Below are 27,174 nucleotides of genomic sequence, written 5' to 3'. Positions count from 1 at the left end.
ACACACCTAGAAGGACACCGATCTTGACGTCGAACCTTGGAAGGCGTATTTCCAATGGCATGCTTTGCTTTTATTCACAATTTGTTCGTTTATTTCAATAAAAAAAAAACTAACGCAGCCTTTCCCAAAGTAGGCGATAACGCCCCCTTCTGGGCTCTGCAAGTCTAAAGGGGGCGGTAACAGACCTTGAAAAAAAGGGGGCATTGTGTAGAGACTCGGGAGGCGAATTATAGTTTCATCTAGAAGGATTCTTAGACACCGATTGAGTTTTAAAATTCGTCGTGGCCTAAACGATAAGACGTCCGGTGCATTCGTATGTATAGATGCAACGGTGTTTGAATCCCGCAGGCGGGTATAAATTTTTCTAATGAAATACGTATTTAATAATTGTCCACGATTGACTTCCACGGTGATGGATTGACATTGTGTAATAAAAATCAAACCCGCAAAATTATAATTTGCGTAATTACTGGTGGTAGGACCTCTTGTGAGTCCGCACGGGTAGGTACCACCGCCCTGCCCATTTCTGCCGTGAAGCAGTAATGCGTTTCGGTTTGAAGGGTGGGGCAGCCGTTGTAACAATACTGAGAACTTAAAACTTATATCTCAAGGTGTGTGGCGCATTTACGTTGTAGATGTCTATGGGTTCCAGTAACCACTTAACACTAGGTAGGCTGTGAGCTCGTCCACACATCTAGGAAATAAAAAATAAAAAAACTCGCTATAGAGATTTTTAAGTAGGTGAAAAAATGGGGGCGCTAAAAAGTAATTTATTCTCAAAGAGGGAAGTAGACAAAATAAGTTTGGGAACTCCTGATATAACGGATAAACTCTTTCCACATTAGCCCTCCTGCAAGCGTAGCGGTCGGGCGGTCAGTGGTCGTTATTAATAGGGACCAAGCACGGGACGTTTCTGAAGAACGAGCCCGGGGTCACCACCCGCGGGGCGCGTGGCGCGTGCCTGCACTTAAACACAAAAATAACATTAGTTCTTACTAAAATAATGATTTGTGAAACAAAATAAACGGAGTCTTACTGATTGAAGGAGTCTTCAGAGATAGGCAGCGGCCAGACTGTACCTTTTTTTATGATTGAAGTATTACTGGTGGCCCGGAGGCCTTTCATGTTTCACCAGGACAGGTGGGCGAGCAAAGGCTCAGCCCAGAGGGGTGGGATTAGCTAACAGCTGCCCCGGCGCCTCCGAAGGAGACCTAACAACTCAAGAGCAACTGCTTCGCGAATGAATCTACTACCGGATCGGAATCGCGACCCGCTGAGAAGATACGGCGAGAAACTCGGCGAGCTGATGCATGGGTTAGGTTGCATGTCGGCCTCTTTGTCGAGTTCGACGAATACGGTTACCGGGGTTCCTAAGCCTGCTCCTAGTGTTAGAGCTGAAGGTGCCTAATGTAAAGGTTATTGGATCTGATGGATTCGTAAGGACCTGAAGACTGTACCCTTAGCAGTGTTGGTATATATGGGCATCAGGCAGCCGTCTGTCTTTGAAGGAAATAAAGATACTTCAGATATATAAATAGTTGTATTAATGTGGTGACAGTGGACACCTTTGAGCCAGGCTGTACTTTGATATGTAATACGTACTTAACAAATGTTCATGATTGACTTCCACGGTGAAGGAATAACATCGTGTAAAAAATCAAACCAGCAAAATTATAATTTGCGTAATTACTGGTGGTAGGACCTCTTGTGAGTCCGCACGGGTAGGTACCACCGCCCTGCCTATTTCTGCCGTGAAGGAGTAATGCGTTTCGGTTTGAAGGGTGGGGCAGCCGTTGTACTGTAAAAGCTGAGACCTTAGAACTCATATCTCAAGCTAGGTGGCGGCATTTACGCTGTAGATGTCTATGGGCTCCGGTAGCCACTTAACACCAGATGGCCCGTGAGCTCATCCACTCATTAAAGCAAATTTTTTTTCTATACTATATGCGTAGACGGGCGTGCACCTTACTCAGTATAACGCGATAAGAGAGTTTAGGAGACTAAACAACCCATTATATGAGATCTGAGTTCGAATTCTCAATTAATTGTAATAACGAGTGTCCCACTTATTGATTGTTTTGCGTTAGAACTAGTCTATATCCTGTTCTGTTACCCTCAACACGTTTATAACAAATCACATGAAGATCGGATGAGTAGTTAAGACCTGAAATTATAACAAGCAAACAAATTAACTCGTTTCGTATGTATTGTAAAGTGTTTAAAGAGTGTCTTCTTACATTTTTGGCCTCAACTCGCGAATACTTTATTCATTACAACTCTGTTTGTCATATTTTTAAATAGTTATAATTATTCTTCAAACAAGGCTTGCGGAATGTAACTAACGGTACGTAGCGATTTGGTTGTGGCCCTGACATTGCTGTTGTCCATGAGCGACGGGAACCACTCACCATCAAGCGTACTGTATGCCCCTCTGCTTATAATAGCCATTATAAAAAAAAAACACCTAATTATAAAAACACATATTTAACTTTCTTTAATGATTTATCACGTGCTGATGAAATGATAGTGATAGTGGTATTAACATGGCATCGACTGCGGCTCGTCGGGGTGGGTTCGGCTGCGTTAAGAGCATTCCGACACGATATGAAACGGAAATTACTATATTATGTTAGGTGTTATCGGCGTTCATGGACATCGGTAAACTTTGTAGGGCGTGGTTTGAGCGCATCTTGTCTAGCAGATGTGAGACCATTCTGAACGCGTTGTGTGTGCTTAGTGCGTATTAACGTTCTCGATAGCGTAAAAGTTAACTCAAATTTGTATGGAGTTGGAACAGCGCCCCTAGCGGCAAACGTACGCAAACGACCCCATTCCATACGAATATGAGTTAACTTTTACGCTATCGAGAACGTTAAAAAACTCGCACTAAGCACAATGAACGCGTTCTGGGTGCTTAGTGCGTATTTTTTAACTTTTTCGATAGCGTAAAAGTTAACTCAAATTTGTATGGAGTTGGAACGTGTTCATACGTTTGTCGCTAGGGGCGCTGTTCTAACTACATACAAATTAGAGTTAACTTTTACGCTATCGAGAACGTTAAGAAACTCTCACTAAGCACACTGATGAATGAGTCACTATTCCATTGCACCTGAGCCCTTAGCTAACTGTCTGTGTGATGAAAGTTACGGTGGAGTACCCGAGTGCACGCCTACAGTTAATTGTGCTGGTGGAAAATACTCCTGTGATATTTTGCTTCAGAAATTATGTGTTATATTTTATTTGTGAAGATTTCTAAGTGCAGCGTCCCTAAGGGTAGTTAATTTTTATTTATTTATTTACTACACTTCATGTAAAATTTACATTGGCGGACTTAATGCCTAAGGCATTCTCTACCAGTCAACCAAAGGTAGTGCAGAGTAAATAGTGGTAGGTGCAATGAAATTTATATTAAGTTACAAATACATACACAAAAATGTATATATGTACATATATACGCAATCACATATACATAAATAAATTAATAAATAATAATAAATATTTACTAACAATCACGCCACGTTACTGGTCCCGTGATAAGTTCGTAAAGAACTTTTGTTACAGGTATCAGATAACGAATATAAATGTAAGATTTTTATTATACACATACATATATATTTAATATACATCCATAACCCTTGAAAAGACGTCTATATTTATCATACAAATATCTTCCCTTGGCGGGATTCGAACCCGCGATATGTAATCGTATTTCTGTTCTTAATCATCATCGAGGAAGATGAGCTCATTACTAAAGCCACTGTTGATGCCAGCTTATGAGTTGGAAATCTTGATTACCCTAGCCCTAGTAAAGCAGCATGTATAAAATCCAACCATTCCAAATCTGCCCGTGTTGGTGTAATAATAGCATGAATCGTAAAGTTTATTATAATCTTAATATGTATTTCAAAATGTCTATTATAAGTCCTTCATAATAGTGAAGCAGCATAATCCCGTTTGCGGTAGCGATCGATCGCACCCACCCGCCTTAGCGACTTACAATTATGATGCGGTTCAGTAGAATTGTACATTTTGCATACAAGGGATTACGATCCTGCCTGCGGTACCTGCCTGATACCTGCGGTAGGCAGCGGCTTGGTTCTACCCCTGGCATTGCCGACGTCCATGAGCGACGGTAACCACTTATCATCAGGTGGGCCGTATGCTTGTCTGACTGCAAGGGCAATAAAAAACATCTTACATTTTTATTGCGTAAATGGGTGAATAGAGTTACAGGTCACTTATTGTTATTTGATTATAGGAGTCATGACATCACAGAAGAATGCCATGAATCAGATTGTGACATGAGCTAGAAGTCGTCATGATATTGTTCATCCATCAAACCGGAACTCATAATTACTTCGCTGCAAAAATATGTACGTAGGTCATCATCCATGCAGGTTCTTAACACATGATTCAGCAAGTCTATACATCGAATTATAAAGGCCTTCTTTTGTTCTAATTAATATGTTTGTTCTTGTCTGGACCCTAGTTTGCTCGGTTTTTTTTTTAATTAAGTGTGAACGTTACGGACCCAAGTCATTGTATTTCGACTTTAATAACTTCATTCGTTTATTACCGTATCTAAAAAAAAATAGTTTTAAATAGATATCAAAAAAGCTAAACTGAAAAACATTTTTTTAGGAATTTCTTAACTCACATCTTACTCACTCGTACCTATATGACTTAGTGAAAGCTATGATATTGTGTATGGCTTTTCTTGAACCAGCGGCATTTTACTATAAAAATAATCCTAATTATGTTGTTCCAAATATAGTATGTTTTAATGAGTGTTTATTTAATTAAACCAAATGTTTCCACAAGTTTTGTAGCGTACTATACTTGTCTCGTGCCCGCTTCGTGAGAATGGTGTTCTTATTCAAAGCGATTCCTCTGAGGAAATGACATTTTGGAGCTTAAATAGAGATGCGATAATGATGCAATAAAACGTTTCATCGAAGAATGAGCTTTTCGCTTGCAGCTTTTTGAGAATTGCTTGAGTAAAAGTTTACGAGCTGGCAGCCCTCGGTGCAAGTACGTGTAGCTTTTTAGATGGAATGTTACATACATATTTTTGTTAAGTGAATAATGAATTAAGTGGGTGATACGTCGTGAATAAAGGCTATTACTTTTTTTTCTTAAAATAATTTTTATATAGGTAAATTTGAAAATAAAACAATATTAAAATGGCTTAAACCGAATATTACACGGGTCAACACCAAATTTGACATAATTTGAATCATAATAAAATTTGAAGCATAAAATTTCGATATTTTAGATCGTAATTAGACGGAAAAAAAATACATGGCATGAAACAGTTTGCTTTTGAACTTTAATAAATTGACCACATATATCGAATCGCATCGAATATGGTTATTGCCTATCATTTATGTATAAAGCAGTTATTGTCACTTAGTCACGTTTGCCTTTCAAGCGTCTATATATATAGATTAACCTATTTCTTTCATTACAGGTACGTTTCAAGGAGTAAGATGTCTCATGCAGTAAGTAATGTTATGAAGTGATTACATCCGAATGCAAATGAGGACGCTTATGTGAACGCGCCCTTATTTATCGACATATTGTTGGGAAATACGGCGTGACATTCGGTTTTGAAACGTGACGTTAGATAGTTGACGCGATCTCGATGCCATTAAAACGCGTTTGAAACTGTTACAGTCCGAATGAACGATCTGTCGTTAATTATATAATAATTATATTATTATGTTAAATAGACGTATCCAAAATCGTATATCTAATTAAACGACTGGTGGTAGGACCTCTTGTGAGTCCGCGCGGGTAGGTACCACCACCCTGCCTATTTTTTTTTTGCCGTGAAGCAGTAATGCGTTTCGGTTTGAAGGGTGGGACAGCCGTTGTAACTATACTGAGACCCTTAGAACTTATATCTCAAGATGGGTGGCGCATTTACGTTGTAGATGTCTATGGGCTCCAGTAACCACTTAACACCAGGTGGGCTGTGAGCTCGTCCATCTTTGCAATAAAAAGAAGAAAAAAAAAACGTCAGCTTGAAACTTGTAACCTGTTAATTTCCACCTTGTAGCTCCACCACAGACTACTTCGATACATTCAATGTATTGTACCACCGTCCTGTATATTTTTACTCGGTCGGTACGAAGGCCACTGAATAATTCAATTGCGGATTTGCCCTCATGTTTCAAGGTCATTAGACTACGCTTGTCACCTTATAGCAGATGAGTCGTTAACTTGTTCACCGATTTAATACAATAATTAAATTCACCAGAATCCTTTCTTGACGCTGATCAAAGCTGTATGTTTTCAAATAATTTATAGCGCTGGCTTAGGGCGCTTCCCCGCCCGCGGTAATCCGGCTGAGATTTGCAAGATTTGTGCCTCATTGTGCACGACACTTCAGCTGTTTAGTGCATTACTTTAAATTGGAACAGCTACTACAGTTATTGCTCCCGTCTTCACAGAAGTGTCTTGATACTTTATATCCGTGACTGTACCGAGTCACATTGCATCAATGGAGTTTTTATCGTGGTTGTCCTAACACTCAGATACAGCCCACTGAGTTTCTGGCCGGATCTTCTCAATGGGTCGCGTTTCCGATCCGGTGGTAGATTCTGCGAAGCACGGTTCTGCTAGGGTTCGTGTTAGCAACGTCGTCAGGTTTGAGTCCCGTGAGCTCACCTACTAGTTATGGTTACGCTGAAATAGCCTCTTAAGGCTCTCAGCTTAGGTAGGGAAAAAAAGTGGTTGTCCTCTATTACTAAATCAAACAAATTAGGGTTTATTATAAACTAGCTGACCCGGCAGACTTTGTAGTGCCTCAATCGATAAATAAAAGACACATCAAGGGAAACATCAAAGGAAAAACAAAATTGTTTGTTTTTATATAATTCCGAGCTTTTTTATATTTTCTCACCTTTTAAACCTTCCCTGAACTTCCACGAATAACTCAAGACCAAAATTAGCTAAATCGGTTCAGCCGTTCTCGAGTTTTAGCGAGACTAACGAACAGCAATTCCTTTTTATATATATAGATTATGGCTTTTAGAAAAGAAACCGTCCATATTGCATTTGTTATTAAGTGGCAGTCACCAGCTAGTTTTTTCTTAAATTAGCGTGACTATCACACATTCTATGGAATCTTAAGATGTTATTGGAGTCCATTGATAGTGTATCTAACACGTAGACTTCCCTTGAACGTCGAGATAGCTTGCCTGATTTTTACCGTGAGCAATCAAATAAATTTACCTGGCTAAACCCGCGTAAGATTTAACCTCCGTGCAAATAATAAATATTCTACAAAGCACGGACACCGGCGACGCATTCCTGGGAACGCAAATTACTGCTGGTTCAAGATGCGCGTGCGCACCACATAAACTCACTGATACCATCGACCGTGGAGGGTGACAATAATGCTCACTTAACCAAGTACCTTCGCTTTCTTGAAGGCTTTGTCATCAATCTTAAACTAACTTACCCGTGAACTAGTGACTTGAAATTTAGATATAGCTCAGAATCGAATGAAGATGCCTTAAAATGCGAATTAGATTTGAACTTTTGAAACGTGGTTGAGTCAACAGAACTAAATATTGAAAATCCGGCTTAGTCTTGCAAACGCGCTGCTGGTCTAGTGTGCAGGAATTGACTCTACAATGTCGTTGTCGACTGTTGGCTAACTCAAAGTGACGACAATTCTATGGCATTTGAAATGTCTAAGTTTTTTTTTAATGTGAAATTAATAATCATGAGACTTTTTTTTTATTGCTTAGATGGGTGGACGAGCTCACAGCCCACCTGGTGTTAAAGGTTACTGAAGCCCATAGACATCCACAACGTAAATGCGCCACCCACCTTGAGATATAAGTTCTAAGGTCTCACGTATAGTTACAACGGCTGCCCCACTCTTCAAACCGAAACGCATTACTGCTTCACGGCAGAAATAGGCAGGGTGGTGGTACCCAACCGCGCGGACTCACAAGAGGTCCTACCACCAGTAACTACGCAAATTATAATTTTGCGGGTTTCATTTTTATTACACGATGTTATTCCTTCACCGTGGAAATCAATCGTGAACATTTGTTGAGTACGTATTTCATTAGAAAAATTGGTACCCGCCTGAGATTCGAACACCGGTGCATCGCTCAACACGAATGCACCGGACGTCTTATCCGTTAGGCCACGACGACTTCAAAATCAAAATTTGTAATGTGTTTAGTATGATATAAGAGAAAAATGTTCTTTTGTAAACCTACGCGGTTGTAGTTATGTTGTTTGGCTCTCGTAAGTATCTGAGATTTATAAAAATCCGACACACCCGGTAGATTCTCATTTTTATGTATCTCTTGGTGATCTTATTTACTTGGTTTTTATACTTTGAGTCCCAAAAAATATACTGCCAGTGTCAATAGTGATGAACGCGTATTTAAAAATTGAAATGCTGTTTTAAATTATCCTGAAACATTTGTCACCCTATCGGTAAGCATTAGCTGGTCGGTATGCACAATTTACATACAACGAAAGATTCCCGATTTATTTCCTATTACTTTATCGTTATGGTGTTACCATTGAATGGAAAACAAATTGTTTTATAGATTCGAGTTGTTCGATTTGTTTATTGAAAATTTACCGGGTACATGCTTCAGTGAAATTTTAACCTTCTTTTCATAGCTGTGAGGCTTGAATCTTTTTGGCCAATTATATGGTTGCTCGACGTTGTGATTGTAAATATATTTTAAATATATGAAAAAGATAAGCCATAATGAATTGCTAGTTTGGGATCCACATTTATCATTTTAGTTTATAATCAAAAGACATAACGGGACAGTGCTGCTAAGCAATTTATTTTGATCATAAGGTCGTACGAGTTTGGATGTATTTGACTGTGTTTTTAATTTTTCTAACGTAATTGCAGTGTCTAAAGTGTTGCCAGATGTGAAAACATTGACATAGCTTTCATTACACTTAAGTCCTTACTCTAATCTGTCATAAAACATAAACAAAAAAAAAATTTCAAAGAGCTTCCAGAAAGTTTGTCTCACACATTTACTTTGAAGCTCACCTGCATGTTTACTTCCAAGTTAATCTTATTTTAAAATAAATTTTACAAGACAAATCTTATTGTCATTCAATAAGTTTCTCAGCAGGCGACACTTTATGTTTTCTCTCGGAATCTTTGACGTTAATCTAGGGACATTGCATGAGGCTGTTAGAACTTTTTCATTGTATGCTCATGGCGCACCTGCAGCGTATAGATATCACAACGCGAATGCGGTATCATAGAAATACGTTTATAAATGTTGCCAAGACCTAACCTGCTTATACGATCGGCTTTTTGATTTAGCGGTTAGTGAACTCAATTGGCATACTAGAGGGTGTTCGAATTCCAGTCGGAGTCAATATCTGTTTGAACATATGAGTCGTCTATTATCAAAGGTGGCAATCTGTGCATTTGGACAAAAAAAATTATTGATATGTCAATACAGATTGATTTGAATATAATCGTCTCCTTCAAAGAATACGGTTCAAAACCTGCATTAAATAAAGGTTAATACTTAACCTGTTATTAATCTAAGATGTCGTTCCGAAGAGTTTTGTGACTGCCAATGGAATACAAAGTCAATAATTCGTTTTTCTGATTTACCAATCATTGTCCAAAAGTCAGATTGCCGGCTTTGATAATAGTCGACTCATATATTTGCCATAGGAGGTTTGGGTGTGCCTGTTCTTGTGGCCATATGCTGTTTTTTACTTTACCAAGGGCCGAACCTTCTACGATATTCCTACATGGAATATTGCACGCTACGCTTTCGAGCCCCGCTTAGGATAGAACCCAGTAGGGGTAGCTCGGGTGTTTGGGGGTCAACATTCTGACTTATCGTATAGCCACTCAAGGAAACAGGACTGAGAGATTGGCTGGCGAAAAGTCTCTCACTTGTTCTCTTGGGTAATGGGAAACATGACTTATGGTCTAATAATGGAAATCTGTTTTTTTATCACTGGTGGTAGGACCTCTTGGGAGTCCGCACGGGTAGGTACACCACCCCGCCTATTTCCGCCGTGAAGCAGTAATGCGTTTCGGTTCGAAGGGTGGGGTAGCCGTTGTAACTATACTTGAGACCTTAGAACTTATATCTCAAGGTGGGTGGCGCATTTGCGTTGTAGATGTCTGTGGGCTCCAGTAACCACTTAACACCAGGTGGGCTGTGAGCTCGTCCACCCATCTAAGCAATAAAAAAAATTTGTTAAAAATGGATAGAATAGTTTAGTATTGCTTACTTTGCAAATTTGACAAGTTAGCAATACCTTTCTTCGTGATTGAGGTATCGTGCAAGGAGATTGCCACTGCGCCGCTGTCAACTGTAAGCACATCTGCACCCAGTGATTACGTAAGGACCTTTCAGCTTTAATGGGATAACTTAAGTGTCTTTTTAATACGCTTTTATTAGCTTCCGACGTATGTATGTTTGTAACGGAATCTTTGAACATGATTTTGACCCCCTTCAAAACGTCGGATTAACTCGAAATTCGGTATACTTATTAAGGACCGAAGACAATTTAATATTTAAAAAAATTAAAAAAAAAAATTGGAATAATTGAAATTCAACTAAAAAATTAAAAATAAAGAATAGTTAAAAAAAACTAACAAAATACGCTTTTATAGAAAATCCAACTAAAAAATAGAAAATAAGTTTTAATAAATTTGAATTAAAAATAGTGCATGACAAAATTATTTTAATTGTAAAAAAAGCGTGGGGTGCATGGTATCTGTAATTATAAATATTTTATGAACAGATATGAGTAGAAGGGTTATTTTGATAATATCCTGAAAAGCACCCCACGCTTTTTTACAATAAAGTTTTTTTTTTTACACTATTTTTAATTCAAATTTATTTAAAATAGATTCGATTTTATACTGATATAAACTTTTTTGATTACTGAAACCTTTCAAAAAATCCCTTTAAACTTTTCGACAAGATTTATTAACGTTTTTATTCTAAATCATGACAATAGCTTTGTGTCTTATGTCATTGTTCGAGCTACTGCCAATAAGATGGATTGTTCTGTAAGATGCCAGACCTCGCAGTCTCCGCCCTACGTCACGGTAGGGCAGACGGCAGTCGGCACCGCGCCCTCGAACCGGCAGCGCGCCCTCACCACCGCCCGCCCTGAGCTTCCGAGTAAACATCGCGAAACGTGAACGAATGCTTTAAAGCTTTAAACTTTCGCGACTCGTTACTGTATTTTGTGATATTGTCCTGAAACTAAATGACTATTTAAGTGAATTTTGTTTTAAAGTGGTTTGTGAAATCGTGTCAGAATATTTTGGGATCCGTTCAAGTGATAAGCACTTTTAAAGGTAGGTTGTTAAAATGTATATTTTCGTTCATTAATTAAGTCCGTAAACTTACAACTTACAACTTAACTCTTTGCCAGTGACCTCACAAACAATTCAATGTTTTTTTTTTTTTTTTTTTGTTATTTGGATAAACACTTTCCCGGGTGAGTTAAATTTTTGAAAGAAAAAGTGATTTAACTACTGGAATTGAATTACTACATACTAGTGGTCCCGCAGTAGTCGAAATTCGACTACAATTAATTGAAATCATAAGTTTGAACATTATTATGGTTATATTGTCAAAAACTATTATACTTCTATAATAACAGATTTCACCAAGACTACACTTTAGACAAAATTTAATAAAGACAAACAATATTATATTACTCTATTCTCTATTTACCCACAGACTATATGCAATAAGAAAAGTTTGACAATTTATAAACTGATAGTATGCATGCGTGTGGTGTCAAATACATGGTAATGTTTGTAATGTTTTTATTTATTGATTTAATGTATTTTTATGCATAATTAAAAAAAATAGTATTCTGCACTCCTTCACTATATTCTCTATAAGTGTAGCAGATTTCATACTCCTCCGTCCGCGCAATTTTCGTAAAAAGGGGTACAAAGTTTTTGCTTCACGTATTAATATATAGATAAAACACGTACATATTATCACGAAATTATTGTCAGTTCACGTTTTCAAAACGGGAGCGACGGAAGCATTACTTCCGTGAGTAAAAGTTTCTGAGTGTTCAATTAAGAAACTAACTTAACAGCGCTTTCGTACTGTGTGCTAACAAAATTTGCTCACAAGTTTCAAACAACAAAACTCGGTCTACTCAACAAATATACCCACTGGCTGGAAGAAGGATGAAGGTTGAAGGGTGGTTTGAAGGGTGGGGCAGCCGTTGTAACTATACCTGAGACCTTCTAAGAACTCATATCTCAAGGTACCCACCTTTTATTTACGCTGTGGCGCATTTACGCTGTGGATGTCTATGGGCTCCAGTAACCACTTAACACCAGGTGGGCCGTGAGCTCGTCCACTCATCTAAGAAATAAAAAATAAAAAACACCTGCCCTCCACTACACACCGAGTACCGGACTGCGTATCGGTCATCTACACCTTTCAACTTTCATTTAGTCATCTATATTATTATATTAATACGTGAAGCAAAAACTTTGTATCCCTTTTTACGAAAATTGCGCGGACGGAGGAGTATGAAATTTCCCACACTTATAGAGAATATAGAGAAGGAGTGCACAATGCTATTTTTTTTTAATTATGCCTTGAATATACATTAAATCAATAAAGAAAACATTACACACACATGCTCTTTGTTAATTGTCAAACTTTTGTTATTGCTTAAAGTCTGTGGTCAAATTGAAAATAGTTTAATATTGTTTATCTTTATTAATATTTATCTATAGTGTAGTCTTGGTGAAATCTGTGACTATAGTAGAAGTATTTGACAATAGAACCATAATAATGTTCAAACTTATAATTTCAATTAATCATAGTCGAATTTCGACACTACTGCGGGAACACTAGTAAAATAAAATAGCCCACTGAGTTTCTCGCCGGATCTGCTCAGTGGGTCGCGATTCCGATCCAGATCCGGTAGATTCAGCGAAGCATTGCTCTTGCTACGGCTAGGCTGCGAGCTTACCTACCCGTCCGGGCATAGTTACAATTGCCTCTTAGGCTACCAGCGTATAGGTAGGGAAAAAAATGACCCTCGCACCGTCTCAAGGCGGTCACCGCGGTAATTTAACCACCAAAGCTTTTTTTTATTTCTTAGATGGGTGGACGAGCTCACAGCTCACCTGGTGTTAAGTGGATACTGGAGCCCATAGACATCTACAACGTAAATGCACCACCCACCTTGGAATATAAGTTCTCAAGTCTCAAGTATAGTTACAACGGCTGCCCCACCCTTCAAACCGAAACGCATTACTGATTCACGGCAGAAATAAGCAAGGTGGTGGTACCCACCCGCGCGGACTCACAAGAGGTCGTACCACCAGTAAAAACAGCTTCTGTTCACCTGGAGTAATTAAAAATAGCTACTATGAAATTAGGGTAATCACTTCAACTTCCTACCGAGCTCTTCCTTTACTTCTTTACTGGCAGCAGGGCATAAGAACCCGCACGAGGCAGTAAACATTACGATCTAACGGATATATATGTAGGTTATGGCTATACAGTTGCGTCCACCTAAGTCAGTACTAAACAAAACAAGCATGCGTAGAAAACCAAAATAGATGAACTTCCCGTCCGTTGTGCATATGGGACTGCATCCTCTGCTCTGCGGATTCGTGGTTCGACTCCGCAGTCGAGTTCACAACTAAAAATAGCACGGATGTTTGCGAAATATTTTTGGATGCTCGTAAAATCGGAATCAAGAGTTCGAATTGTATAGTTAGTTGCATATACATGTAAAGAAACTATATTTCTTTCTTTATACAGCGCTCTATACCTCCTATGTAATCATATATATTGTGCTGTCGATAATGGTGACATGCATTGATATTGAAGGGCTGACATCTGCCATGTTCGGGTATATTGTTACCTGATTAAATTGGATAATTATTATAAGGAATTGAGACTGGTGGACTTTAAATGACATTACATTAACGCCATGTTTATTTCAACTTACAATTCCTATTTATAATTCCCAGTAATTTAAATAGAACAAGTGTTATATACATAATATCTTCCTTACTAGGGTAAACGGGCAGAGGAGCCCACGGTCTATATCGCGTTGAATGGTTGCAGATTCATAACGGAAAAGCCTACTTTGAAAAATGATGTCAGAATTACGTTTGAGGTTGTGGCCTAAAGGATAAAACCCCCGGTGATTGGTTTCCTTTTCTTCCAACCTAATCATCGGTAGCCTAAGGGGGTATCCCAACTACCCGCGGAATGTCAGGTGAACTCGCAGGGCTCAACGATGCGAAATATATGCGATATACATAAAATATGTTCACGAATATCTTCCACGTTAAAGAAATAATAGTCTGTAATCAAAATCTTAAGCAAAAATTCTAATTTGCGCAATATCACTCTATCCATTACTACTATGAAGCAGTAATGCGTTTGGGTTTACTGGTGGTAGGACCGCTTGTGAGCTCGCGCGGCTAGGTACCGCCACCCTGCCTATTTCTGCCGTGAAGCAGTAATGCGTTTCGGTTTGAAGGGTGGGGCAGCCGTTGTAACTATACTGAGACCTTAGAACTTATATCTCAAGGTGGGTGGCGCATTTACGTCGTAGATGTCTATGGGCTCCAGTAACCACTTAACACCAGGCGGGCTGTGAACTCATCCACCCATATAAGCAATAAGAAAAAAAAGGGATGGGGCGTGCTAGAAAACTGAAACATGGACCTCAAATCTCAAGGTGAGTGGCGGGATTTACGTTGTTGATGTTGTTGGCTCCCGTACTCACTTAACACCAGATAGGCCGTGAGCACGTCCACCCGGGCGAGTCACTAAAAATACAACAGAATTTTGAGATTTAGCAATCGTCAAGAAATGATAATATAATGATACTACTATTATTTTCGTCGAATTAGCATTCTCCTCGCTCGTCATCGATGATACTAATTAAATCAGTTGCCCATTTAGCTTTAAGCTAAGATAAAAACACGTTCGAACAGAGCTTATCGTGATCCGAGCCGCTGAATGTTATTTTTATTACTAATTAAATTGTTTTAAGGGCGATTTTAATACAGCGCTTCAATGTTTTGTTCAAATAATTTGGGTGAGAGAAATAAAAGATCGTGGGTGGCCTATGTCGAGAGTTTTTAATACGCTTTTATTAGCTTCAGACGTATGTATGTTAGTATGTAACGGAATCTTAGAACATGATTTTGACCCCCTTCAAAACGTCGGATTAACTCGAAATTTGGTATACTTATTAAGGACCGATGACAATTCAATATTTAACAAAAAAATTGAAAAAAATGGGGTGCATGGTATCAGTAGTTATAAATATTTTATGAATAGATAATATTCTGAAAAGCATTATTTTGATAATATCCTGAAAAGCACCCCACGCTTATTTTTACAATAAAATCATTTTTTCTTACACTATTTTTAATAAAAATTTATTTTCTATTTTTTTAGTTGGATTTTCTATAAAAGCGTGTTTTGTTAGTTTTTTTAAAACCATTTTTTTATTATATTTAGGTGTGTAGACGAGCTCACAGACCACTCTGTGTTAAAGTGATTAGCAGAGCCCATAGATATCTACAACGTAAATGCCGCCACCTATCTTGAGATATCTTAGGTCTCAGCTGTTACAGTACAACGACAAATACCCTATTTGGGTATAATATCAGATCTTCTAATAATGTGCAAGCAAATGACTATACCCATACAACATGTAACACACACAAATCAAAGTAAGAAGTCCCGGGTACAGGTCGAACTGAAATAGCCGGCGGCAAACCGATAAACAAACTGCAAGTTAAATCTGTCGCGGAATGAACCGTGCTGCGTTTGCATTACTTGTATCGGGAACTGAGTATCGAGTCGTAACGCAAGCTTCACTCTCCCGATCACACCGTTTCATTGAAATGAGAAATGCCATGCGAGCAATGATAAAGTTTTGTATTACGTCATTATCCAGATTAGTATAATATCGATGCTTGAAAGGCAAACGTGACTAAGCGACAATGCGTGAACTTTACAGTAGACTAATTTAAAGTTGAAATACCTGAAAAAAAAACTTTTTTAACGAATCTAGCTGTAGGATTTTTTAATAGACCTAGAAATATATTTTTATTGCGCATCGAATATGGTTATTGTCTATCATTTATGTATAAAGCAGTTATTGTCGCTTAGTCATGTTTGCCTTTCAAGCGTCGATATATTAAAGAGAATTATTACTCTTAAAAATATGTATTTGAAGATTTTTCATTTTGAATTAAAAATACTCTTATGGAAGGTGTTTATTGTTAGTCTAGAAAAAAAGGACCTTCATAATAAATACATTTGAATAAGTAAAATACTTACATGACAGTGTTGTCGAGCAAATAATTTATTTTATTTTGTTACGATATCTTCAATACATAGCACACAATAAAGTTATAACCTTTGTGTGCCCGAGGTTTTTAAAAGCTCGAAAAAGTTTTTTCAGGTTTTCATTTTCATAACTGGTAGTAGAATGTCTTGTGAGACCGCGTGGATATGTACCACCACCCTGCCTAATTCTGCCGGGAAGCAGTAATGCGTTTCGGTTTGAAGGGCTGGGCAGCGGTGTAACTATACTGAGACCTTAGAACTCATATCTCAAGGGAGGTCGCGCATTTACGTTATAGATGTCTATGGGTTCCTGTAACCACTAACACCGGGTGGGCCGTGAGTTTATCCATCCATTTATGTAATAAACAAATAAATAACAAATATGACCCTCGTATTGTAGAGAAACGTCAAAACTTGTTTTTGTAAATAGTTATATAAATTGCTTGTTCACAAAATTTATCACGGCCCACCTGATTGAGAGCAGTTACAGTAAAAGACTAAGTTGTACTGGTGGTAGGACAAACCGTGATAAGACTCTCGAAAGGCAATGGAAGAATGAATTTTTGTACATGAGCATTTATTTCCATATGAAGATAACGTTTTTAATGCCATCGTTTATAATACCAGTCTTCTGTCAAGTTTATTAGGTTTTTACTGGTGGTAGGACCTCTTGTGAGTCTGCACGGGTAGGTACCATCACCCTGCCTGTTTCTTTCGTGAAGCAGTTATGTGTTTCGGTTTTAAGGGTGGGGCAGCCGTTATAACTATACTGAGTCCTTAGAACTTATATCTCAAGGTAGGTGGAGGATTTACGTTGTAGATGTATATGGGCTCCGGTAACCACTTAAGACCAGGTGGGCCGTGAGCCTGTCCAACCAACTTAGTAATAAATGAATAAAGGTAGACATGTACACGGCCCACCTGTTAGTGAGTGATTAGCATTGCTCATGAACGTCAGCAATGCCGGGCAGAGCAAAGCCACAGCTTATCATCGAGCTCCAATAAATCAACTAACACCATATAGATTAGTGTAAGGTTTGTTGTAAAATAACTAAAATAAAATTTATCATGTTAAAGTTAAGGCAATTTTCGGATTGCCAAATAGCAACACTGTTGGTGGGAGCAATGGCAATAGTGGGGGCGTAACATATTAAAAAAGGCGGCAGTCTGAAAAGACGGAAAAAAGCAGTGTATTCGGTAGTGAGCAGATATTTAAAGATTGTACAAGTGGAGTTACAAATAAAGCAATACAGAATTAAGTGAACTACTACAATCTTTTTTAATTAATTACATTTTTTTTAATTACATTTATTTACTCCACAATACAAATAACTTTTAAATTTATTTGACATAGATTTCTAATTCTATCTAAACAATATTACAGTATATTAATCTGTGCATTATTTCCTGACTGTTGGAAGCGGAGTTCTACACTAGTAACCTGCACAATATCTATAACAGTAACAAGTATATAGTGACAAGCTTGTTAATCCCACTCGTTCAAGTTAGTCATGTGATACAAGCGCTCCTCCTCCGATTCACCCCAACGGTCGAGTCGCTCGCACGTGGCTCACACCGGATATACTGCTACATTCTACTGTATGTTATGTTTAAATACTATTTGTGAACAGATATATGAGATTTAAATGTTTCCTATATAAACTGACGGATTATCAGATAGATTCTAGGGAGCGACTATCCTTTGGATGTATCTTCTGTAGATCTGTTCTTTAGGTTTCATTTTTAATTGTTCTTTTTCTTCGATAAATACTTTCAGTACAGTATTTTCGTTTTCGCGAGTCGTATTCATAATTATAACGAATTTTATATCTGACGTCAGTCGTCCGTGAACTAATGAACTGTAGTCTTCGAAACTTTAAAGTATTTTTAACTAGCGACTCGCTTCGCTTCGGAAACATGAAATTTTATTATTGAATATTTACTACATCACATTAGAAACCTCAAAAATAGCAGCATTTTTCCACTATTTAATGAATTTTATTATGCATATAAACCTTCCTCTTCAATCACTCTATCTATTAAAAAAAACCGCATCAAAATCCGTTGCGTAGTTTTAAAGATTTAAGCATACATAGGGATATAGGGACAAAGAAAGCGACTTTGTTTTATACTATGTAGTGATTAGGTATGATATTCTCAATGTTCGATTTGTTAATATATTTTATACTTAACAATACAATAGTTGTCACACACGAACACTAAATTTGTATTACTTTTCTTTAAGATACTGCGAAAAAGTTCTATATACCCAATTTTATTTTTGTTAAAAGTAAATGGGGATGCGAAATGAGGTGCCATGTTTTATGGGGTAGCCGCCTGCTGCTGATGGTTTTCCTTTCAATTTGTGACAAATCACTTTGGAAAATGCACATCAATATTTTATGGAAAAACTTAGGGTGTGAAACATGGATATAAATAAGAACGCTAGACGTGTCAATGTATGTTACATCAGAATACAATGCTACATTCGTATTATTCATAGACTAGGTTTCATACTTCAGTAGTATTTTTGTTATTTTTTTTATTGCTTACATGGTTGGACGAGCTCATAGCCCACCTGGTGTTAAGTGGTTACTGGAGCCCATAGACATCTACAACGTAGACGCGCCACCCACCATGAGATACAAGTTCTAAAGTCTCAGTATAGTTACTACGGCTACCCCACCCTTCATATCAACGACAGCGGTATATGTATTTAACTAAGGTATTTTCCATAGTATTCGTATATATCAGACAAAAGAGTTCGCGTTTCAATCTTCAAAGATTTGTTGACAATGTTAAAAATACGACGACGCTACACCGCTATCTAAATTGAATATCAAGGGTTTCTACTAGGATCCTTTGTACGGGAGACCTTGCGCCAAGACTCCGGGCGCGTACAAAGCTTACAATAGCGGAGCATTGTGTGAAAATCTCAATTTACATATTGAAATGATTGGAGAATGTTGTTTGGCATTTTGAGTTTCGCTCTCTATTCAATCTGACTTGTGAGGAATAATTTTCAGTAGTGAGAAAATTGTTTTCTTTATTACTTAGACAGGTGGACGAGCTCACAGCCCACCTTGTGTTAAGTGGTTACTGGAGCCCATAGACATCTACAACGTAGACGCGCCACTCACCTTGAGATACATGTTCTAAAGTCTCAGTATAGTTGCAACGGCTGCCCCACCCTTCAAACCGAAACGCATTACTGCTTCACGGCAGAAATAGGCAGGGCAGTGGTACCTATCCGCGCGGACTCACAAGTGGTCCTATCACCAGTAATTACGCAAATTATAATTTTGCGGGTTTTATTTTTATTACACGATGTTATTCCTTCACCGTGGAAGTCAATCGTGAACATTTGTTGAGTACGTATTTCATTAGAAAAATTGGTACTCGCCTGCGGGATTCGAACACCGTTGCATCGCTTCAACACGAATGCTCCGGAGGTCTTATCCTTTAGGCCACGACGACGATGAAACGGCTTTATTTGTAAATCCACTTGTACAATCTCTAGATAACTGCTCACTACAGAATACACTGCTTTTTCTCCCGTTTTTTCAGACTACCGCCTTTTTTATTATATCACGTCCCCACTACTGCTATAACTCCCACCATCAGTGTTGTTATTTGGCAATCCGAGAATTGTCTAAATTTTAACATGATAAATTATATTTTAATTATTTTACAACAAACCTTATAATAGTTAGTCTTTATTCCATCGCGACTAGGCCCTCAATCTTAAGGTCTACCGGCTCGGGTATCCATCAGATAGGCGTGGACTCCTTCGCCTCTCCAAGCCATTAAAAAGTGTGATTTATGATGAAAATCAACTTATTTGTGTGCTAACTCTTAATTTTTGTTCCAGGTAAGCTGAACGATCGCACCAGTCAACGGAACCGTGGCGAATTAATTAATTCTGGTCATCGTCCGGAGACAGGGGTTGGTATTATGCGTCGGCATGCGCCAATATATTTTACCCTCACTTGTATGCAGAATTCAAATTCGGATTATAATTAAATATGACTAACATCTAATGTCCATTAATTCGGCTAACATGTTTTAACCTACATCTGGCGCAACTACAGTCAGTGTGCTTGTCTCTGTAGTACCCTGGGCTACTACTAGCTCATGGATGAATAGAGCCCTAGGTATGCTTTCGTCGTAAATTCTTTATCTTCTGTGGTTATAGATCCTATTTCACTAAACTCCGGTCGTGGATATGTTAATTTCAATTCGAAATGTTTTGTTTTTGAAGTTGTATGATGAAGTAAATGTGTTTCAACCGTGAAAGTTTTCTTAATAAAAAAATACATTTACTGAGTTTAAATAGCTGTGCCAAATGATTAGAGGGAGCTAGAGATACAACATAGCACTTTTTAATGGAGGTATTGCTGGTGGCTTGATGATTTTTCCAACTTCACCAGGAAAGATAGGTTATGGTCATGAAACTGACCTAGTACCTCATGTATCTGCCACTGGAACGAATCTCGGCCCGTTGAAGACCTGGCGAGAACCCCCAACCCACCTTGCGGCATAGTCTCAGTCATATTCTATTATAGACCACCGTTCCAACCGAAGAGCTTCGGATGGCTGCTTCGCGTCATTAGGTTTAAATTAACTTACTAATTAAAATTCAGTAAAATGCGACACATTAAAAAAACGTTTCTCAAAATCAATAAGCATATAACATTAAGATACAATGCGTTCACTACAGTTCTGTATAATCGCGCCCCAACTGTGCACGTCAGCCCTCCGCAGTGTCCTCCCCAATAGCGCTACCCCGTGCTTAATGTTTATTATGGTTTTTTCTCGAAGGGTAATGCCAACAATCAGAAAATTGGGTTTTACTGTTTTGTTGAATTATTTAGTTCGGACATCATAAATGAGTATTGAATTGTGATGTAATTATGTAAAGTAAAATGGCTACTTTTGCGTCTATCGTTGATAGGAAGGCTGATAGCCATGGATTAATACCTGCTGAAGTTACCTGGCTTAATATATTACTTAAGCAGGCCAGGTAATGATGACAGCACTGGTGGATGTAAGCCCACGTATCGATAGGTCCTACCATTTTGGTTTGGGTCAACGTTAGGGAAACCGGTCTACTAACAGTTTTCAAGGTCCCGAATGACGCAGCGAATTGGATTTTTTTGTAGATTATGTATTATATGAAACTTTACATATTATTATTATGCAATAATATGATTGCTGCGACACAAGGTCAAGTGGCAGCGCCGCAGCGGCTCGTAGTAACTACTGCGCCGGGCCATGAATGAATCGAGAGGGGTGGGACTTCGACACACGCGGGGTTGGTCTACGTCGACTCACTCAGTTTGATACTTTATGACCTATAAAACTCAACGGGCTTACAGTACCCGGCGATAAATATTGCATCGACCATGGGAAAGAGACGGTTAATCTTTGCTTCGTAGAGCGTTATATCTGTCACACATTACCTAATTGACCTTTGGTCTCCATAGATACCGGATCGTTAGTGTTTCGTCACACACAGGTAACGCTCTACAACAAAAACATTAGACGACTTTCTAAATATCGATGCGCAATATTTATTGCCTGGTACTGTAATTTTGTGTTTAGAATCTTAAATACTTAAAATATACGCTGTACAGTTTTTCTATTTATCAGTCGTGCGTCAAAAGTTCCTATTGGCTTAGCTCGATTGACGAGCTCACTGCTCATTTATTGTTAAACGTTCACTGGAGCTCATACGGCTTACGTGCATATTGTGCAGTTGAAAATCTCATATTAAGGATTGGGTATTGTGAACTGGCCCTTCGAAAGATTTTGAGACTTATTCAAATACGCATAGACACAGGTTGTTAGTAGGAAGTCATTTGTCGATGACCTAATTACAGCGTATGCGGACGGTTAAAACAACTGTATTAATAAACATTTTACTTAATGCATTAATGTCATGGCACAAAACACAACCGTAGCTATAAACGCACATACTGTTGGAATATTTGTTAAAGAATAGTTTGTAACACTAGTCTGTGGAACATGAATCTGTATAATCTACACTGCTCTATGGTAACTAAAAAAAAAGTACTCCGTGATGGCTGATTAAAACAATTCTTTTTATTTCTCTGATCGATCGCTATAACGCTGCATAAAACTCAACAGGTTATGGGCCCAGAGTACCCAAAGTGCCTAGAAATTTCGCAAGGTGAGAAAAGTAGTACAAGTTGGAATATAATGTAAAAATAATAGTGTCCATTGTTCGAAATATTTTGTAAAAAACAAAAAACAAAAAAAAAAAAATGGCGTCAACAGTTCCAGTAACAAACGCCATAAATTATTACCCACAACTTAACGTGGAAAATTACAATAGCTGGAAGTTTCGACTGAGATGTCTATTAGACGAAAAATCTTTGTTAGAGGTAGCGTCAAGTGGCGTTATAGAATTAAAACAAAAAACTGCTGATGCGGCTGCAAAAGCCTTAATAGTAAAATGTGTACCCGATAAGTACTTGGACATCATAAAAGATGCAACAACTAGCTACACAATGTTAGCCAGTCTGGATAAAGTTTTTGAGAGAAAAGGTATTTTCACTAAATTACACTTGCGAAGAAAGTTATTGTCTCTTAAGCTGAGGGATGATAAATTGGAAGACTATTTCATGAGATTTGAAAGTCTGATTAGAGAAATAGAAAATATTGATAAAAAGATGGATGAAGAAGATAAAATATGTTATTTGCTGACGGGTATGTCGGAAAAGTACAACACAGTGATAACTGCTATTGAAACAATGTCTGCAGATAAAATTGACATGGAGTTTGTCAAGGCTCGGTTATTGGACGAAGAACTCAAACTGAATAATAAAGGTGAAGAGTATAATGATACAAAGAATGATGTAAGTTTTACTGCCTCAAGTGTAGAATGTTATCGTTGCCACAAAAAGGGCCATTTTGCACGTGAATGTAGAAGCAGAGGTCGTGGCTATTCAAGGAGAAACATTAATAATAAAGGTATATGTGGTAAAAACAGAACTGAAGAACAAAATAATATGACAGAAAGCATCCCAGAGAATAAATATAATTTTCTAGCAATAACGGAGTGTAATCTAAGTAAAGAAGACAAATTTATAGAATTTATAATAGATTCAGGAGCTACAGAAAATCTTATCAAGGAAGAATTGGAGAAATACATGTATGAAATTAAGAAACTACCAAATAAAATAAAAATTAAGATTGCAAATGGAGAAATATTAGAGGCTGACAAGAAAGGAAAGATAACCATAAGAGATAAAAATAATAATACTATAAATATAGAAGCGTTAATGGTCCCAGGGATTTATCATAATATAATATCTGTAAGAAACTTAAATATGAAAGGAAATAAAGTTGTTTTTACAAAATTTGGAGCACAAATAATAAATGGAAGAAAAGTCTTAAAATGTTCAGATAGAAATGGTTTATATATAGTACAAGGCGAAATAACACTAATAGAAGAAGCGAACTCAAGTGTACAGCAAGACAAAAATATTTGGCACCAACGTCTCGGACACTTAAATAGGAAATCATTAAAAATTATGGGTTTACCTGTGTCTGATGAAACATGTGGTCCTTGCATGAAGGGAAAATCTACTCGTTTACCATTCTATCCAGTTGACAGGCCAAGAAGTAGAAAAATAGGAGAATTATTGCATACAGATATTGGAGGTCCTGTATCACCAATTTCTTATGATGAAAAACAATATTACCAGACCATAACTGATGATTTTTCTCATTTTGTGACTGTTTATCTATTAAAGAATAAATCTGAAGCCACAAGAAATTTAATAAATCATATAAAGGAGTTAGAAAGACAAAAGGAAACTAAAGTTAAACGCATAAGATGTGATAATGGTGGAGAGTTCACCGCTGGCTGTTTGAAGCAATTTTGTATGGAAAATGGAATTATAATAGAGTATAGTCAACCTTACACACCACAACAAAATGGTGTGGCAGAGAGGCTAAACAGAACATTACTAGATAAGTCAAGAACTTTATTAAGTGAAACTGGATTACCTAAATATTTGTGGTCTGAGGCTATAATGTGTGCAGCATATCAATTGAATCGATGCCCATCAAGATCTATAAAGTATAAGATACCAGCTGAAATATACTACGGACTAGAAAATGTTAACTTGAACAAGTTAAAGGTATTTGGTTCTAAAGCATGGTATACGTGTGTCCCACAGAATAAGAAATTAGATAATAGAGCTGAAGAAGCCATTATGGTTGGCTATGGCAAACAAGGTTATAGATTATGGAATCCAAAAACAACAGAAATAATATTCTGCAGAGATGTCAAGTTTGATGAAAAGTACTATGAACATAAAAACAGTATTAAAAATAACAACTATATTTATTTACCAGAAGAGGACACACAAAATGAAGTTATGTGCAATGATAAAAATAAAATTGAGGAAGAAAAAGTAATACAGAAAAATGAAGAGACAGACACAAAAAGAACTAGATCAGGAAGGATAATAAAGCAACCTGATTATCTAAAGAATTTTGGGACGTACACAGCATATTGTTACTTAGTGTGTAATGACCCAGAAAGCTATGAAGAAGCGATAAAAGAAGTTTCATGGAAAGAAGCGATACATAAGGAATTAGCAGCACTTGAGAACTTACAAAGCTGGGAAGAGACTAAACTACCGAAAGGAAAATTAGCTATAGACACTAAGTGGGTTTTTAGAACGAAAGACGATGGCACTAAGAAAGCCAGATTAGTCGCTCGAGGTTTTCAAATAAAAAATTATGAGAATGAAATATTCTACAGTCCTGTAGTAAGAATGTCTACGATAAGAGCATTTTTTGTAAAAGCTATCCAAGAAGGATACAAATTAAGGCAATTGGATATTCCTACAGCCTTTCTCAATGGATTTCTTGATAGTGAAGTTTATATAAAAATACCCAAAGGCAAAGAAAACAAAGATGGAATAGTTTTGAGGTTAAAGAGAGCATTGTATGGATTAAAAGAAAGCCCTAAATGCTGGAACATGAGATTTGATGAATTTGCAAGAAAGAATGGATTGATACAGTCATTACATGATTGTTGTCTATACACAGATAAAAATATATGGCTTATAATATTTGTAGATGATATTTTATTAATTGGAATGGAAAAGGATACAGAAAAAATTATTAATAAATTGAAGCAAGAATTTAAAGCTAAAGATTTAGGACAGATTGAGAAATATCTTGGTATGGAAATTAAACAGGAAGAAAGTAAATTAACGATTAAACAAGAAAAGATAATTGAGAAGATACTAGAAAAATTTGGAATGTCAGAATGTAAAGGTATAGGAACACCTATGGAGGTAAATTTTCAAATAAACAAAAATGAGAAGATTATTGATGTACCATATCGACAACTCATAGGAAGCATAATGTATTTGGCTACTATGTCCAGACCAGATCTGCAGTTTGCTGTATCATATCTTAGCAGATACCTAGACTGTCCTACTCAACAGACTTGGAAAGCTGGAAAGAGAATTCTGCAATACCTAAAAGCTACAAAAGACAAAATGTTAGTTTTTCAAAAAAGGAATAATCTAGATGTGGATTTATGTGCATATTCAGACTCTGATTGGGCAGGTGATATTGTTGATCGCAAAAGTGTCAGTGGGGGTATCATAATGTGTAGTGATAATCCTGTATTTTGGTACTCTAGAAAACAAAGTTGTGTTGCATTATCGACAGCAGAATCAGAGTACATTGCTAGTGCTTGTTGTGCTCAAGAGTTAGTGTATTTGAAAGGTGTACTGTGTGATTTTGGATATGAATGTAAATTGACTTTATTTATGGATAATAAGGGAGCAATATGTTTAGCGAAGTCAAATGAAAACTCTAAAAGGAGTAAGCATATTGATATAAGGATGCACTATATTAAGGACTTGGTGAGGAATAATGTATTAGATATTGAATATGTGTCATCTGATAAAAATATTGCTGATATTTGTACAAAATCTTTATGCAAAGAAAAGTTTGTATTTTTTAGAAGTTTGTTACTAAAGTAATGAAAGATATTTGAAACGTAAACATTAATGTGTAGATTAATATTAGATAAGATACATTGTTAAAGTTCTTTAATTTGCAATGTATGTGTAACTTGGTTGTACTGGATGATTATTTCAAGTATATAATTGTTAAATAAGCTGTGAGTGAGACAGCAGTATTAATATTGTTTTATGTTGTCCGATGGCAAGTTTATACATTTATAATTTTAGTTAAATAAGATTTGAGTTTAAAGAAACTTGTCATCGAAGGGGGGTGTTGGAATATTTGTTAAAGAATAGTTTGTAACACTAGTCTGTGGAACATGAATCTGTATAATCTACACTGCTCTATGGTAACTAAAAAAAAAGTACTCCGTGATGGCTGATTAAAACAATTCTTTTTATTTCTCTGATCGATCGCTATAACGCTGCATAAAACTCAACACATACTTGAATCACATAAATTCAAAGGTTTAAAATCTAATTAAGATGTAAAGTAGTATTGAATATGAAGTTTACTCGTAAATATGCCTCTTCTGAGTTTTTATTACACAGGTTTTGATCCAGACGATGTTATTAAGTATTGGTATATTTAAATAGCTAGATGTAGAAAGCGGTGTCAAAACACACGCTTTTCTTGCTACAACAATTTTCTGGTATTGTAATAATATGGTTAAAGGACGTTTTGCCTGATTCTGGCGCGGTGTGTATAATCTAAATTAAAAAATCTTCATCGTAAAAAAAAATTAAAAAAACATTTGATATATTTTTGAATTTATTTATTAGGCACATAG

The 27,174-nt window shown here is 37.1% G+C and overlaps 1 protein-coding gene across 6 annotated transcripts in view; it reads left to right on the top strand.

The window, feature by feature from the left end:
• LOC101737057 (protein prickle) overlaps positions 1 to 27,174 on the top strand; it is a 358,717-nt gene that overhangs the window by 94,081 nt on the left and 237,462 nt on the right. Inside the window, exon 1 of one of the 6 annotated variants that reach the window (XM_062673853.1) lies at positions 11,205 to 11,347. The exons of the other annotated variants lie outside the window; for them this stretch is intronic. The gene's annotated coding sequence lies outside the window, so the exon portion shown is untranslated. Of the gene's footprint in view, positions 1 to 11,204; positions 11,348 to 27,174 lie in introns of those variants that run through there. 6 annotated transcript variants of the gene reach the window in all.

Source organism: Bombyx mori, chromosome 19, assembly GCF_030269925.1.
Source record: "Bombyx mori chromosome 19, ASM3026992v2".
Lineage (NCBI taxonomy): Eukaryota > Metazoa > Arthropoda > Insecta > Lepidoptera > Bombycidae > Bombyx > Bombyx mori.
Note: the sequence above shows the minus strand (reverse complement) of the source record. Positions and strands in the feature narration are given on the sequence as shown.